Source organism: Bombus flavifrons, chromosome 16 (genome assembly GCF_040668555.2).
Source record: "Bombus flavifrons isolate JBK064 chromosome 16, iyBomFlav1_principal, whole genome shotgun sequence".
Taxonomy (NCBI): domain Eukaryota; kingdom Metazoa; phylum Arthropoda; class Insecta; order Hymenoptera; family Apidae; genus Bombus; species Bombus flavifrons.
In genome coordinates, this window is record NC_138457.1 from 7686537 (window position 1) to 7705689 (window position 19153).

General features: G+C 37.8%; 2 protein-coding genes across 7 annotated transcripts in view; one reads left to right on the plus strand and one right to left on the minus strand.

The window, feature by feature from the left end:
• Positions 1-19153, minus strand: part of LOC138188284 (uncharacterized) — a 101550-nt gene that overhangs the window by 32987 nt on the left and 49410 nt on the right. The gene's annotated exons all lie outside the window — the stretch shown is intronic.
• LOC138188290 (mpv17-like protein 2) overlaps positions 12747-19153 on the plus strand; it is an 86949-nt gene continuing 80542 nt past the window's right edge. The window contains exon 1 of the mRNA XM_069129928.1: positions 12747-12751. The gene's annotated coding sequence lies outside the window, so the exon portion shown is untranslated. The remainder of the gene's footprint in view (positions 12752-19153) is intronic.

The following is a 19153-nucleotide window of genomic DNA, read 5'->3' on the forward strand; positions in this document are numbered from 1 at the left end:
ATCGCTTTGTAAGATTACAGTGTCTTTTCATCGAAGGCAGTACTTTTAGCGCTAATGGTTGGCCATATTACTCATTCTAGTAACATTTAACTGGATCTGGTTTACTGAACGTCGACAAACTTTCTTGCAGGAAAGAAACGCGAGTGGCCATCGCTGCATGAAATACGAGCATTCACGAAGTTACTTGTTGAAGCATGTAAGTCGACGTAATCGCCGCTTCGTGACGTAAGAGGACGTAATTTCGTCGAATAACGGTGTTTAATTTAATGACGCCATTAGGGACGATACATATAACGCGATCGTGGCGCTTTGTGTCTCCTCCATACTCATTCCTACCACTTTTTCTCTCTGTTAGACCAACATTTTTATCGGCCAATTATTCTGTTGCAATTGCCACGGTTTCGTGGCATCTGATTTGTTATAATGTAATGTACAGCGTCTGTTAAGCAATTCTGATTAGTATTGCGTGAAACGTGTAACATAACTGATACGTTGCATTTGTTTTTACGATGTGCGAGCTAACCAAATTAATTATTTATGATCATATTAAACATATCTACGAGCATCTATCCTATTAAAGGCGTTCTGTTAACGCAGCACTGCATTTATTTATTAATGTGAAATTTCTCGAATCCCTAAACATTAGGCTTCCCAAGTATTAGAAATCCAAAATATTAGCACAGTCAAATATGGTGTTACGTCCGATGACCCTTTACATAAACCAGAATCTATCTATCCCTGGGTCAAGACGGACAATAATCCTAAGCAACTGTCATAAAACTAAGCATTTTTATTTTACCGTTAAGGCCCTTAATTGTTATAGAAGATCTTCAAGTCGAGACCGTTCCTTATGGTTATTGTCCAATCAGGTAAAAAATCATTTCCATGCGCAAACGACCGGTGGTGGGGCGAGCAACCCCCCGCAATAGTTTTCCTCTGCGACAACATCGTCACCAAACTTCACTGGTTTATCAGGCTTAGATCAGTCAACATCTTTTGACTTATTTTTCATTCGTTGACCAGTCAATGTTTTGATCAATCATCAGTTGTAACTTACCATTTACACGTGTCTGAGAATACGTCTATACGCACGACGCGTAACTATTTATATCTATCAAGTTGTTGGAATAAAGTATATATTATAACCTGTTACTTCAGTATTATAATCAGTCAACCATCTTTATTATCCTAATGGAAATAGGCGATCGACCAATTCATGGGATCGATTATCTAATCGTAAGGAGAATTTACGACTCTAATTGACGCGATCTACCGAGAACGTGTCTCTCCGCGAACGATCCAACAATTGGAATTCCCATATATTAGAGTTCTCTAATATTAGAGCTGCCAAATGTTAATATTGCCGAATATTACAGCACCCAAATACCAATGCTCCCGAATATTCGAGTGCTCAAATATTAACGCTCCCGAATATTAGAGTTCTCAAATATTAATGCTCACGAATGTTAGAGTTCTGAAATATTACAGTCCCTAAGTATTAGAACTCTCAAATATTAGAGTGCCCAAATATCAACGCTCCCGAATATTAGAGTTCTCAAATATTAATGCTCACGAATGTTAGAGTTCTGAAATATTACAGTCCCTAAGTATTAGAACTCTCAAATATTAGAGTGCCCAAATATCAACTCTCCTGAATATTAGAGTTCTCAAATATTAATGCTCACGAATGTTAGAGTTCTGAAATATTACAGTCCCTAAGTATTAGAACTCTCAAATATTAGAGTTCCCAAATATTCGAGTGCCCAAATATCAACGCTACCGAATATTAGAGTTCTCAAATATTACAGTCCCTAAGTATTAGAACTCTCAAATATTAGAGTTCCCAAATATCAACGCTCCCGAATATTAGAGTTCTAAAATATTAATGTTCACAAAAGTTAAAGTTCTGAAATATTACAATCCCTAAGTATTAGAATTCTCAAATATTAGAGTTCCCATACATTATAGTTCTCTAATATTAGAGCTGGAAAATGTTAATGTTCTCAAATATGAGTTCCCAAATATTAACGCTCCCGAATATTAGAGTTCTCGAATATTACACTCGCAAAGTATTAGAACTCTCAAATATTAGTGCTTCCAAATATTAGAGTGCCCAAATATCGACGATCCCGAATATTAGAATTCGCAAATATTAATGCTCCCGAATATAAGAGTTCCTAATTATTCGAGTCCCAAAAGTATTAGAATTCTCAAATATCTTTATAGTATTCAAATGTCTTGAATTTCTACATCTTCAAATTTCTCATTTTCAAATTCTTATTATTGGCTTCCAGACATTATGTCTTTGCTTGTTACAAAATACGTTCAGATATTTTCAGTTACTAAATATTAATTGGAATTTTTCATTTGCAAATTTTCTAAGTTGAACTATTCTTATACGCACTCTACTGTGCTTATATCAGATTGCCTTAGTTGAATCGTGTTAATTTCTTCAATTTCCAAGTAATTTCCTGGCACATATTCCGACCACCTGAAGCGTAAAAAATAAGTCGGCACTCGCTTCCTAACACGTTCTGGTTGGTTTCTTTTAACGAAAGTAACAGAAAACACTTTATAGAAAATAAAATGTACGCCCATGGATTTATGTAACTCCCGGCAGTAGGTGAATCAATAATAACGATCCAGCCGTTCGTTTCTCTCGCTGATTACAATTGAACATAAACCTGCAACCAACACCGAATCGAATTTACAATTTTATACGCCGTTTCGTATCACGTAAGATCATCTTTCAGCGCTACAAATGGTCGGTTTTGGATTTCTAAGCTTCCTTCCAACTTACAAACTTTTACATTCACAGCCATATGAATTTTCGAATCGCCAAGCTGCTGAAAATTTTAATTTCACATTTTGCTGCGTTCACATCCTCGGTCTTTTAAATTTCCAGTTTTCTAAATTTTCAATCTTTCAAAACCTTCGATTCTGTCAAACTTTCACTCTTACAAATCTTGAATTGTACAATTTTTCAAATTGTCAGTTTTTTAAATTTCCAATCCTCCAAATTCTCGAACTAGCAAATTTTCAATTTTTCAAATTTTCAAATTTTCACTTTTCTACCCTTCAAACTTCCAATTTTTCACATTTTCAACTCTACAAATACTTGTTTCCTCTCTCCACACGGTCGCTAATCAAAGGATTAAAAGATCGACGACGAAGATATTAGTCTGTTATTATATTTAAATTCCCTTAAGCTATACAACAACATTTCGTAACACGTTGCGAAATGTTGTTGCGTCTGATATACAAGATATTCAATATTCTTGATCCACCTGTTGGTCCATCTCTTTGTTGGATGGGAAGAAACATAGCGGAGGAATTATTTCTGCAAGAGAGTGCAATCTTCCTGCCTTTGATCTTCGCCATGAGCGATACTGGAACGGTATTAACAGGCAGAGAGACGTCCACAGTTTGGTATTTAATTTCTGTTCCTAGTTTAATAAACCTGTGCGAGCGAAGGAGCAGCAGCTATTGTTTTAAGAAGACGGTAATACACTTGCACAACTTCCACCAAGAAACTCGATCCTCGTCACAGGCTGTTCTCACCTCTGGGAACTCGGGCACAATTGTGCAGGAGCGTTTCTCAAGGAAGACTTTCCAAGTCCAGATCAAGGAGGTGGCGAAAAGAAGCCAGATAATCGAGAGCCAGAGACTTCTGGTCGAGTCTTTTGTTAAGAATTCTCAGTTCTGACATTGGTTTTACTTGATCTTAATCGTGGTATTATTCCAAAGATATTTGGCAAGAATAGAAGTTTATTTTCTGTGTCTACCACTTACATCTGTGCCCAGGACATTTGGATTTAAGAGATGTCCCTAAGTTTCAATTAATTTCATCAATTGTTCAAGAGACCAAATATCTAATGTAATCAAAGAGATTCATCTGATTCCATGAGCAAAGCCCATTACTGTTCCATGGAATTATCTAAAAGTTATTTCTTGTGTCTACCATTTAGGTCTGTGCTCAGGACATTAGGATTTTAAGAAATGCTCCTAAGTTTCATTTAACTTCATCAATTGTTCAAAAGACCAAATATCTAATGCAATTAAAGAGATTCCTTTTCTTGTGTTTGTATTACTGTTCCATGGAAGAAGTTGAAAGGTATTTCTTGTGTCTATCATTTAGGTCAGGACATTAGGATTCAAGAAACCCTCTTAAGTTTTCTTCAACTTCATCAATTGTTCAGATGACTAAATGTCCAATGCAATTAAAGAGATTCATCTGATTCCACGAGCAGAGCTAGTTACTGTTCCATGGAAGGAGTTAAAAGTTATTTCTTGTGTCTACAATTTAGGTCTGTGCATTAGGATTTAAGAGGTGCCCCTAAGTTTCATTTAATTTCATCAACTGTTCAAAAGACTAAATATCTAATGCAATTAAAAAGATTCCTTTTCTTGTATTTGTATTACTGTTCCATGGAAGAAGTTGAAAGATATTTCTTGTGTCTACAATTTAGGTCTGTGCATTAGGATTTAAGAGGTGCCCCTAAGTTTCATTTAATTTCATCAACTGTTCAGATGACCAAATGTCTAATGCAATGAGAGAGATTCGTTTAGTTAGCTGATCGAATTCCCACTACTATGGATTTATTAACAAAGAAGGCAGTTGCCTAATTGGGACACCAAAATTTAGGGACAAACCCTTGCTATTTAGAATTTCATTCTAACGTCAGTAAACGTTATTTATTCGGTATAGTGGTTGCTCCTGCTGTGTGATTCAATATGCTAAAGTCATGATCTTCCAACGCAGAAAATTACTAAGTTCACGGTGAACATATATTAATCGCTGAGTTCATGTAACAAGGTTGTCAGCAGCACAATTACGTAGGATAAAACAATCGTCATCTATAAATATCTTAGTAACCAAACAATGGCACCTACACGCCTCATTAACATTAATCCCAGACAAATCAGTATTCTTAATGCGTTGCTCCTAACCTTCGGATTATAGTCTCCGTATTCACTCTGCACTCCAATAAGATTATTGCCTGTTCACGTTGCACGAGCTGAGTTCCGACCCCGTCATTAAAATCCACCGACAAATTCTGAAATAGCAGTACCCTAAGTTTTTAAGCTGTGACGCCCTAGCGTGTGCATAGTTTGCTCACAGTTGAATCTGAACGTTGAAATTTTTAATTCACTTTTAATTCGCTTTTAAGTAGCAGGTGGAGATCTTTCTGACAAATAGTCGATGACATTCTTTTACAATTAGCATAAGTAGTATTAATATGTAACATTTTCAGTTAATTATCCATTTTTTTATTTGCTGCTCTTTTTTATTTCTTGGTCTTGGCCTGCAAATGTTCAAAGGATCTTAAGATCGACGAATATATTTTAGTTTCCGCTAGACTTGCAATTTAAACAGCAAATTGTAACTACTTCTTACGCATGACGAGTATACTCGTCGTAAGACGAAATAATGCCATTTCTTCATGACGAGTATACCCGTCGAAAACAGCTAACTAGGGAACTGTGTTATAAGGCGGATATCCGTATTTGACACGTTACTTTCGAAGAAATATAGGTAAGGATCGAATCAGGACACCCAGTAGATCGATGCTGAACGAGTGCTGGACGTGTGGATAACCGGCCATATGTAAGCTCGAGATCGAGCTCAGGAGGGCAACGCCCCAAATGGCCTTGCTCGCGACCTCCTCGGAGAGAGCTTCTACGGAGGCTGCTCTTCTACCTCACGCGCGCGCATTACACGCACACACGGTCGCAAGCTACATGCCTGTCTCACGCACTAGAAGAAGAGCAACGAGATCGTCATGGAGTACAAGGACTACCGGCGAGGATCAGCCATAGGAAGAGCCAAGGTTTTAGGACTCGAGATTGAAACTGTAGAAAATTATTCAGAGTGATATATACTAGGGCAGTGAATCGTATAAGTGAAAATTGTATGAGAATTTGGAAGACAAGGTTTCCAGATTTTCTGACTTTTATAGTCCCAGATTTTCTGACTTTTATAGTCCCAGATTTTCTGACTTTTATAGTTCCAGATTTTCTGGCTTTTATAGTCCCAGATTTTCTGACTTTTATAGTCCCAGATTTTCTGACTTTTATAGTCCCAAATTTTCTGACTTTTATAGTCCCAAATTTTCTGACTTTTATAGTCCCAAATTTTCTGACTTTTATAGTCCCAGATTTTCTGGCTTTTATAGTCCCAGATTTTCTGACTTTTATAGTCCCAGATTTTCTGACTTTTATAGTCCCAAATTTTCTGACTTTTATAGTCCCAGATTTTCTGGCTTTTATAGTCCCAGATTTTCTGACTTTTATAGTCCCAGATTTTCTGACTTTTATAGTCCCAGATTTTCTGACCTTTATAGTCCCAGATTTTCTGACTTTCATATGGCCAAGTTTTCAGACATGTAAACCATCAAATTTACTAGTTTTCACAGACTTTTAAACCTTCGAACTTTCAGACTCTGAAGTATCCAAATCTCCAAATTTCCAGTACTTGACGTTTCTGTATTTTCAAGCTTCCCAACTTTTAAATTCCCAGATCTTCAAACTTTCAGACCTTCAGACCATCGAACTGGCGAATTTTCAGACATTTAAATCTCTAAAATCCCTTTGGAGACATTGAAATATCCAAATTTCCAAACGTTGAGTCTACAGTTTCCAAATTTCCAAGCTTCTGGACTTTCAAATCTCTAAATTTTCAGCCTTTCAGACACTTATAAGATCTAAATCAATGACCCATCAGATTTACGAACTTTCAAGCTTTTAAATCCCCAAATTCTCAGGCACTGAAGTACAAGTCGAGTTTCTAGATTCCTCGATCCCCAAAATTTCCAAATGTCCAAGCTTTGGACATTGAAAATTCCACGCTTGCGTATTTTCAGACTCTCGAATTACCGAATTTTCAGACTTTCGAATTTCCTATCTCCTACGCTGTTAAGTTTCAGAATCTTTCAGGCTATCAGTCCTGCAAATCTTCAAAATCTCGAAACCACGATAGGTGCAAGCCTAAGATTTTACGAGTCAAGGATAGTATTATAAATTAACGTTCAGAAATACGAAAAGAAAAAAGGAAACAAGTGGAGAGAAAATGGGATTGGAACAGAACCGAAAGACGATCCATCAGAACCGTACTCAGTAAGTGGAAACGTGCAAAGGACAGCAAAGGGCGAAACGAGGTAAAAAGAGAAGCGAGACAAGGTAGGAGGAGATGCACTAATCACGGGAGCATCATAAATACGTCCAGATTCCATCTTTGCTCTCTTTTCAGTCCTGCCGTGTCTCGTCCCTACAGGCAGGTCCCTCGATAACTAACGACATGGGACTGGATGGGCAAGCTAACTAGAACAGCAAGATTTACTAGTCTGAACAAGAGGCGAACAACTTGGAATTTCAGAAGATTTTACCTGACTGTACCTGGACGCACGAGCAACAGGAATGTTAATCAAGTCAATCTCTGGTCCACCTTATTACGATCATTTTGCATGGGATGATGAGAGCTATCTGGCTATTCCACAGGATAATTGGCCAAAGTAAATGGCTTTTTTAAAGATAATAAAATTATCTACGCTGGCTGGACTCTATTATTAAATAGAAAGTGGAACGACTGATATTGATCCAGAATTGTCAGACGTCTCTCAACTTCGTCACATCGGATTAGACGTATCAGCCATTGGATCTGGTGGCTTTCTCTTCAATCGGAAAAACCATCTCTCGATATCCGTCATTTAAAGAAAAAGCTTATCGCACGTAGGCCAAAGAATTGCGGGTCTACAATTTATTCAAACCTTCTTGTTGCGATTGCTGCGTTTACGAGGATTCTAGAAGCAGCCGTTTTCTACCAACAGATCCATCCTTCTTTCTACAAGATTCTATCGAACGTACGTTGGTATTGAAACATTCCACAATTTCACCCACGTAATTATCTGAAATCCGTCGAACGGACCAATCTCCATCGTTCCAAATAGCATTCCAAGCGCTTTTTCCAAGAGAACCGTGCTCTCTCTTATCCGTTTAAAGCATCTAAAGGAGGAACGATTACCACCACGTGGACCAAACGTGACAGCTTCCACGCAGACTTTATTACCTCAGTCCAGATAACAATCCATGCTGATTATCTTGCACACATAGAACGTTAACTGTACATGGAACCTACAGCAACAGCATTCTGACCAGAGATGCGATTTCTCAGTCTGAAATGGTAAAAATGCTAAGCACCAATGTTCCTCCCACTGCATATGATTTTATTAATATTATTTTATATGGACTAACGGTGCTCTCCAATCGGACTATCTGACACGATTTACGATTAGAACACAGTGAAAGAATGACAGACATGGCTCTGACTGTAAATTGGTTCTGTAGAAAAGAAATATGACAGAACGTTCAAGATACAGATTCGTTCAGATGGCATTTAAAAGGGCAATGTAATTTCTTTAAGAAGAAGCCACAATTGTCTATTTTTGATCAAAGTTTCAAGGAATTTAGTCCAAGGGAGAACCTTTATCATCAAGAAACTTCAACTTATTGAACTTATATGTCGTTGATCAAACTTAAGAAAACCAGGAGAATAGCAATAATAGATGTAAGAAAGAAAGTAAGAGAAGATCGCATGAAGCTAAAAATGAGGCAGCTCTAGCCATCCAAGGATAAACTAAAATTATTTTGCCAGAGATAGTCGAAATAAAAGCTTAATTGGTAGAGATAAAAACTACTCGATGCATTTCCTGATGCAACCTGTGCACACACGATTATGCAAGCTGGCTGTGCAACGATTCCTTTCCCCTTCTCGTAAATCTAACTCTTCCTGATTCTGTTATATGCCAGGAATTATGCAAACATTCCATTCGCAACACCGTGTCAAGCGAACGAATTTTTTCCTTTCTTTTTCCAATTTCAACATTTGAATTTTAACTTTCCACGCCAGCGAGGAATTTTCACTTTTGCTTTGTGAAATTAAAAAAGAAAGAAAAAAAGGAGAGGAAAAACGCAGTAGTTTCCTCGATTACTCTTCCTTCTGCAACGTTCATTAGTAGCCCAAGTGAAGGTAGCGCGACCATTAGTCGGCCCGACAAACTAGAAATCATCATTATCATAGTCATTACGATTTCATGGATTAGCTTGTTCGCCGGTAAACTGGTTACTTTGTAACGCACGTTAAAGGTCGCTTAAAACGTCAATTGCTTCCAATCAGTTAATAACAGCAACTATTGAGTTAGCATAAATCTCTCTCATCCATTTTTCAGGGTCTATCATCGTCCAACAATTATCCTTCCCTGTCCTGCAGTAGTAATTAATCTTGCCAAGAGTACTTGATGATTCTAATCGTGATACTTCCTTCTTGCAGGCTTCAATTATATCTAATCCAAATATAGATTAGCTATTAGAACCAGTCAAGTTCAGTAATGCTCCTGACAGTCAAGTTTACCTTGAAAACTCATGTTGTGTAATATCATATACAGCAATGTGCAAAGGTCCTTGGTCATCTATGGCAGTGATCATATAACGACTATTAACTATACTAGCTATTTCAAATTGATCGGTATTTCTTTAGCAAACTGCCAATAACTCTCAACTTAGCTAACTTCAAACCTTTATGTTCTCTTATAAAACCAAGGTATCATCAGATTGTAGGAAACTTCAGACTTCTGCACTGAGAAGATACTGCTACTCAGGACTTTCAGTAAGCTGTGAGTCTCATGGTTGAAGACTGTTTGTAGAAAACACTGCAAGCACCAAGAAACAAGTTTCTCAGGGGGGAAAAGTCTTGTGCCTTAATGTAGTCCAAATTCGTGAAAGAGGTAAGTGTATCTGTAGAAAGATACCTGTGGCGTCTTTAATTGTAAAGAAAACTGAATGTCTCATTCATCTAGATTTAGCCAAAAATACAATTATCTAGTATCCATTGATACTTACATCTTTCTCCATTTGAGGTTATGATACCATCTTCTAGAATTATCAATAACAATTGGAAGGACAATTGGATAACAATTGGAATAACAAATAGGAAGGGAAATTGCATTTAAATTCTACACTACGGTATTCTCATTGGTATGCAGTACACTTCCCAATAAAGGATCAACAATTTTCAATTTTCCCAATTACAGTGTTCTCTACGAGCCAAGCATCCAGGACAGACACTGTGCTGGACCAATAATTAATTTTGGCTCAATCAATGCCAATAACTCTCAACTTAGCTAGCTTCAAACCTTTATGTTCTCTTATAAAACCAAGGTATCATCAGATTGTAGGAAACTTCAGACTACTGCACTGAGAAGATACTGCTACTCAGGACTTTCAGTAAGCTGTGAATCTCATGGTTGAAGACTGCTCGTAGAAAACACTGCAAGCACCAAGAAACAAGTTTCTCAGGGGGGAAAATTCTTGTGCCTTAATGTAGTCCAAATTCGTGAAAGAGGTGAGTATCTGTAGAAAGATACCTGTGGCGTCTTTAATTGTAAAGAAAACTGAATGTCTCATTCATCTAGATTTAGCCAAAAATACAATTATCTAGTATCCATTGATACTTACATCTTTCTCCATTTGAGGTTATGATACCATCTTCTAGAATTATCAATAACAATTGGAAGGACAATTGGATAACAATTGGAATAACAAATAGGAAGGGAAATTGCATTTAAATTCTACACTACGGTATTCTCATTGGTATGCAGTACACTTCCCAATAAAGGATCAACAATTTTCAATTTTCCCAATTACAGTGTTCTCTACGAGCCAAGCATCCAGGACAGACACTGTGCTGGACCAATAATTAATTTTGGCTCAATCAATGCCAATAACTCTCAACTTAGCTAGCTTCAAACCTTTATGTTCTCTTATAAAACCAAGGTATCATCAGATTGTAGGAAACTTCAGACTACTGCACTGAGAAGATACTGCTACTCAGGACTTTCAGTAAGCTGTGAATCTCATGGTTGAAGACTGCTCGTAGAAAACACTGCAAGCACCAAGAAACAAGTTTCTCAGGGGGGAAAATTCTTGTGCCTTAATGTAGTCCAAATTCGTGAAAGAGGTGAGTATCTGTAGAAAGATACCTGTGGCGTCTTTAATTGTAAAGAAAACTGAATGTCTCATTCATCTAGATTTAGCCAAAAATACAATTATCTAGTATCCATTGATACTTACATCTTTCTCCATTTGAGGTTATGATACCATCTTCTAGAATTATCAATAACAATTGGAAGGACAATTGGATAACAATTGGAATAACAAATAGGAAGGGAAATTGCATTTAAATTCTACACTACGGTATTCTCATTGGTATGCAGTACACTTCCCAATAAAGGATCAACAATTTTCAATTTTCCCAATTACAGTGTTCTCTACGAGCCAAGCATCCAGGACAGACACTGTGCTGGACCAATAATTAATTTTGGCTCAATCAATGCCAATAACTCTCAACTTAGCTAGCTTCAAACCTTTATGTTCTCTTATAAAACCAAGGTATCATCAGATTGTAGGAAACTTCAGACTACTGCACTGAGAAGATACTGCTACTCAGGACTTTCAGTAAACTGTGAGTCTCATGGTTGAAGACTGTTTGTAGAAAACACTGCAAGCACCAAGAAACAAGTTTCTCAGGGGGGAAAATTCTTGTGCCTTAATGTAGTCCAAATTCGTGAAAGAGGTGAGTATCTGTAGAAAGATACCTGTGGCGTCTTTAATTGTAAAGAAAACTGAATGTCTCATTCATCTAGATTTAGCCAAAAATGCATTTATATTCTACACTACGGTATTCTCATTGGTATGCAGTACACTTCCCAATAAAGGATCAACAATTTTCAATTTTCCCAATTACAGTGTTCTCTACGAGTCAAGCATTCAGGACAGAGACCGTAGACTGTGCTGGACCAATAATTAATTTTGGCTCAATCAATGGGCTCCATAGGCCTCTTATCTATGCCGGTAGCTTTCTTCGGTGCGAGAAAGTGGACTAGACTGGCTCGCAAACTAATCTATATCGCACTTCTCCACTCCCACGACTTTCGTTCGTCGACTGAAAGATCGTTGCATAACGATAGCATGGCACGCAAAAAGTGCAGTAAAATGAGGAAATACCTCGAATCGCAAGTACAGTGAAATTTTCCATATCATGACTCGATAACACACAGACACACAGATACTTAGACTACACACTGATCTTCAAACGTCCGCCTGATAGTTTCCTCTGTTTCATTATCGTTATATTAGATACTTATCATTATATCGTTATACCAGATACTCATCATTATAGTAGAAACTTTACCGGTTTGGACAAGGTGTACTCTATACTTCAGGGCTCGACTTACCTGCAACAGAGAAAAGAAAACAGAATGATAAGTTAGCAGTGGTCGGAAGGATGGGCAAAAATTGTTGCTAATAGCGGCAGTTTCGCGATACACTGACACAAATAATATTTCTAATGCAAGGGGAATTTTTAAAACAGCCGAAATTGCTGACGCGAGTAATATCTCTGAGGACCTAGGAAACTGGCAATCAAACACTGATCATTCAGACATCAAGCGTGAATCGTAACATGCCAACCGCCTAATCACCTCACGTACACAGAGCTAGGGCTAACTTGTGGAACAAAACAGACCAAAGTCGAGACAGCCAGAGTTGATATATGAATCTACCGCAGCACAGGTCTACGTGTGTGACTAGAGAGATGGTCTTCTTAATCTATTATAACTTTTCCCACTGTTCATCTAATACAACCAAATTCGTCACAATTAAACCAAATGATCTTGACACAATCCTTGCTAATAGACTTCCTCAGCAGATGTGGCTAGCAAGATGATCTTTGTAATCTACTTCAGCCTATATCATTCTACGCAGATTCATCATAATTAGACCACATGATCTTGGCTAAGTCCTTACCATTAGATTTGATTAGATCACCCTACTTTTCCCTGTGATAAGCTACCTAAATTCACTACAATTAGACCAAATGATTTTGACAAAATCCTTGCTACTCGACTTGCTCAGCATATGTGACTAGGAAGATGATCTTGACAGAATCCTTGCTACTTAGAGTTCCTCAACATATGTAGCTAGAAAGATGACCTTCTTAATGTACTATGTCCTGTATCATTCTACACAGGCTCATCACAATTAGACCACATGATCTTGGCTAAGTCCTTACCATCAGACTTGATTAGATCACCCTACTTTTCCCTCTGACAAGCTACCTAAATTCACTACAATTAGACCAAATGATTTTGACAAAATCCTTGCTACTCGACTTGCTCAGCATATGTGACTAGGAAGATGATCTTGACAGAATCCTTGCTACTTAGAGTTCCTCAACATATGTAGCTAGAAAGATGACCTTCTTAATGTACTATGTCCTGTATCATTCTACACAGGCTCATCACAATTAGACCACATGATCTTGGCTAAGTCCTTACCATCAGACTTGATTAGATCACCCTACTTTTCCCTCTGACAAGCTACCTAAATTCACTACAATTAGACCAAATGATTTTGACAAAATCCTTGCTACTCGACTTGCTCAGCATATGTGACTAGGAAGATGATCTTGACAGAATCCTTGCTACTTAGAGTTCCTCAACATATGTAGCTAGAAAGATGACCTTCTTAATGTACTATGTCCTGTATCATTCTACACAGGCTCATCACAATTAGACCACATGATCTTGGCAAAGTCCTTACCATCAGACTTGATTAGATCACCCTACTTTTCCCTCTGACAAGCTACCTAAATTCACTACAATTATACCAAATGATCTTGACGAGATCCTCACCACCGCAACGCCAACTCTGGCTGGTTAGACTATAGCGCAAGATCTAGCCTGGACCTTGATACAAACCTAGAATCTCCTTTCACGAAACCACGCCAACGAGCAAGTTTGCTCCAGGTTCATCAGGCAAGTTTCTTGTCCCAATGCCTAATGTCTTAAAGACAGGGAGTAAGAACTAGCCTGGCTAACGATAGCATGACTAAAAACAGGCAGATTTACGAGCACCGTGCGCCAGGTTGCATCGACAGGAACCGGCGAAGCCTTTCAACCGTGGAAGAAGAAGCGCAACGATGCATTCCTTGCACGCAGCCCTGCTTCATATTACGTAAAAAGCGATTAGAATTCACGCGAGCTCGATGATACGGGTTGTGTTGGATGGTCGATGGAAGAGGGGAAATAAGAAGGGGAATGGCTATAAACAACTTTCCTTGGTGGACCGGAGAGTTCGCTGAGACTCGCAGGGAAATTACGAATGCGGAAGTCCTCGTGGAATCTTTCGCTTGAAGAAAGGGAATGAAAGGGCTGGCAAGATTTTTATGCATTCGCGTGAAATTCGAATGTGCAAGATAAAAGAAAGTATAAATATCCGATAAAAATAATATTTAGAAAATTAATACTTCGTTGAGGAAATTATAAAAAAAAATATAAAATATAGAGGTCCGTACATAAACAATAATAACTGTAATTAATTGAAATCGATGACTAATCGAATTTCGTCATCGTACCAATCCGGCTAAATTTGATCCACTCGAAGAAACGTCGATGACTAATACACTTATCAAGTTAAAAATACAATTGTTTAAATGAGCCAGTTGGATTATCGACACCTGGAAAAATAAATAAACGCTTGGAATGGAGATATTTTTTGTTCGTAACGGACACCGCGCCTATCGCCAGATAAATCCAATATCGACAACGAAACATGATACTGCAATTATCCGGTTCGGTTAACGCGTCCTCCATTTCTTGGTTTCGCCGTATACGAGTGCCTAGTGAATTACTTTCTGGAATTTCGTGTTTTGAGAAATATCATTTGTAAGATGATAACTTTTTCCATGAACATTCTTACAGTATCGTATCGCTGCAATATATCTACACTAATACACTATGCTACACTGGCTACTATACACTATGTGCATGAGCATGTGGTCGATATCCGGCCGATTGTCATCACATGCAGAAGAGAAAGTTGCTAATACTATTGTCTCTCACAGCCTCGCCATCACGGTCCACGTTGAACAGCGCACAAAGCTCTCTCTCGTCGATTAAAATATAACAACACTTGATGATCATAACTGGTTAAACTGGTAGTACTTACTCGAGTACTGGTTCGCCAAAAATGGCCTCTCTACAGGCTTGCAAAGTGGTGCTTAAAAATTGGAAAAATTCCACTATTCGTATCGTAATTACTGGGTATACACGGTAACTATGAAGAACACGACCAAAGCACGGTCTATGAACAATTTGTCCCAACATTGGTCAAACAAACGCCAACTTCTACAGATTAGATAATCATGGTTTTAAACAACGTCGTAAATAGTCTTCTAATAACGAAAACCAACTCAATTCTCACACGTGCAGACATTCCACGTTTATGACTTTCTAAGCTATATTTATGAGTTGCTATTCCATCAAACTGGGTCTAAGTGAATTTCATCACCGTAAACTGATGATAAGTTTCTTTTTATCTGACTCTTTGCTTTCCACTAGAACTGCGTTTATTTGAATTCATCCGGGATCAAACGTTTCGCGTAACAGAGATTCGCCGGTTCCCTCCACTGCCTGTCATTTTTCATCCATAAAATGGGAATTAAACGTTCGCATAATTGGATTTAATCGTGGAGAATTCACTCAACCTGATCGTACGGTGTTCTACCAGTAAATACAGTTCTACTGTTACGCGAGTTATAATAAAATATACATACGACCAAGAAGCTATCAGATATAGTTCTAACGATTAATATTTCTACGCCAATTGACACGAGATTTAGGACGAACAAATTCCAACGTTTTCTTAAGAAACGCTTTAGACCAGCATGATGTGTATCAGTTACACTATGTGCTCCTGTGCGTTCCTATTTTCTCCTATGAAACACGTAAATGCATGCACACGAAAGCTTGCACGCGTTAGCAAGTATAAGAGTCACGGTAAAAGGACTAAGAAACCGAACAAGAACAAAGAAACGCATGTACCGTGAATCCACAGGACGTTAAACCATTCCCCAAGCATCTGTGTTTCGGTTGGCAGCGTAGATAAGGAAAACAAAAAAAGAACGACGAGAAGAAGGTAACTCGATCTCGTCACGAAGAAACCGCAATCTCTCCTATAACAATAATCGTTGGAGCACTGTTCGAAAACACGAAATAAACCAGAGGCAAGGCTGTCTCTCACTGAACACGCAGGTGGATTCGTTTCAGTGTCGCGACGAGACTCCGGGGTCCGATTGCATCACAACGCGATTGCAAAACCCGGCCAGCACAGCCTTGCAATGCCACCGCCTTCCTTTTTCCTTCCGTTCATTTTGTCCCCAGTTTGGGTCTCGTCAGAAGGTCACCTATGGATGCCATTCAAATCGTTCGAGAGAAATATTTCTACCTGAGTAGTGCCCGAGCAGTGTCTGATACTACTTGATAAATTATTCATATTTGATAATGATTTAAGTCTATAGCCAGTAATTTTTCAATTAGGCCAAAAAGAAGGGTTAAAATTTATATCGTCTGAAATTAATATTTCAACCTGTGTATTAACGTCTAAAGTGAATTATGTTCCTCGGTGTCCTTTTTCTCTAATATCAATAAATCACTAACTTTTGAAGATCCTAGCTGCTTTATGGCTGACAATGGTTCAGCCACGAGCATTGAATGATATAGTGGATATCATAGAATATTTCCAGGGGAATATGAAGAACGTATCCTAGGAGCTAGTCTAGGAGAAGGTCGCCCACGAATGTCATCACCTGTTCTGCGCATGTTGCATCCTTAAACGACGGTAATTGTCGTTCCAGTGACGTAAACTGATCTATAGTATTATTTGCGCACGATCAGGGTCGCGGAGAGGGATAATTTATTCCACCTGCCGACATACCATTTTGTAACGCGTGTTTACCTTAGCATACAAATAGACCTGGTTTCTAAACTCTATTTCAATTCTCCTGTCATATATTTTGTACACTCGCGTAATTTTCCATGGCCAAAATGTCGAACAAAAATTGTCATCGTGCGCTGTGCACCTAAATTCGTGACGCAAATAATATCGGGAGAGGGAGAGATTCTATGGCCGAAAATAAGACGGAAATAGTGAATAAGAAATGTTACGTTTCGGGCTACATTTTCGGGAAAATCGAATTCGAAAATTTGCTTTCCATTTATTTTCTCCAAAATGAAGAGACCCTAAATGAAAAATGGTTTTCTCCTCGTTCTAAATTTTTGATTTACGTTGAGTAATACAATCGCCTTGACTTTCTCCTTTTACCATAAATTTGACCAACTGGCGGGAATAGATTTAGTAACATTCTAGTAACTTTTCGATAATTACGAAACTAACGCGAAGAATGTAGGAATTTAGTAACAGTAAGATGCAGGAGAGGTGAATGGTGGATGACACACGGCAATAAAAATTCTTATAGAACGTGTAATCTCGTAAATCCCAGAGGTTTATGATTCACGTTAGAAATCTTTTGGTTTCGAAAGGGGGAAGAACGTTCGATTCGACGAATGCTTGCGTAGATCGTTTCCTATAGGGAAAAACTATTTCAATTGGAAACTTTTCCCCGAGTTTTACATTCCAGGAAGGACCTTCGTCCAAGATCGAACGTGAATCATGAATTTTTATGCATGAAGATGCAAAACGAGGGAAACGTTTAAAACAACAGGATAACATAACGACACAACAACGAGTTATTAATATGTAATTAATATCGGAAAAAACTAAGTGCGCTACCTGTTTGCAAACAACTTGCAAACTACTATTCGTTTATTACGTATTCTAATTGCCATTACGCTATGATTTACAGCCAATAATTTCATTCTGAGAAATAAAAAATGTAGGCAATGAAACAGCATAAACATTGCAGAGATAAAATTCAACATTTATCTTTGTAGACATTTTTACAATAGCTTTAAAACTAATTTAGTTACGATTCTTTAAATATACAAACTGACAGAAGGTATAAAAATACTTGCATGAACTATTATTTTAAAATTTAAAACCGAAATATTATCTTAATTGAAGTAATTTAATTATATTAAATTTATTTTATTTATTCTATTTATATTAAATTTAAATTCGGAATAATCAAGTGGACGCAACATATGCGTCAATGCTAACCGAATGTAATAAAAAAAAGTCCCTAGAATTTTTACAGACAATTTGAAATATTTCAAGTATCGCAGATATATAAGGGATTAAAAAGTGAGAGCAAGCGCGAAGATGGTACAGAAAAACGCCAGGTCGTCTCATGAGAACGAGACCAAAGAGACCTTCAGGCGTGCCCCTTTCTTTCCTTTTCTCAGTTCCTTCCAGGGGAACATAACCTGCGAACGCCCTTGCCAGGAATGCAATCTCCGATCTCTCCAGGCTCGTTTCAATGTTTCGCTACGCTTGTATGCAGATACGTGTGCGCACGCACACCGGTGTTACCAACAGTGGAACAACGTATCACGTAACAGTATCTAGCTGTCTCCCTTTCTTCGCACGCAAAAAATTGCCATTTCTTTTATCCTTGGAAATCACGTTGCAACATTCTTCGTGTGATTAATATATGCTTTTTTGGAAGCTTCTATGAATACATGCCACATATAATAGTAAGCTATTGCCAACGAGAAAAAGTACACTGAACTATCGAATTCGTACAGAGCTAATGGTTCTAGATTTTATGTTAGAATAAAATGGAGGCTGAAAAAAGTTCTGTAGTCGAGTTCTACGAGTTGAATTCTATAAGCTAGATTTAGAAAATCCTTTAAAAGAGATTGAAGACACGGATGAATTCATTTTAATGTAGACGATAATTCCAAGTAATCAAAAGAAGGGCATCGACCCAAACAAACTAGTTCAAACCTAAATACACTAATCCTTTAAAGGAATATTCCTATGTTCCAAACTAGGGCAATGTTGCAACCCTAACAAATTCAATAGTCCTAGACTTGAATTCTATAGTAATTCTATAGTAAAGATACACGCCAAAGAAAGTACACTGTCCCAAACAAATTAGCTCAAAGCTATAGCTCAAATACATTGATTAAAAGGAATATTTCTACACTCCATATCAGAGCAAAGGAGAAGCCCTAATAAATTCTGTATTTGAGAACAGATTGAAAAAATCCTTCAAAAGTGAGTGGAGGCACGCATGAATTCACTTCACAGTAGGAAGTGATCTCATATCCATTCGTGTCACGCTCAGCGAGACCAAAGA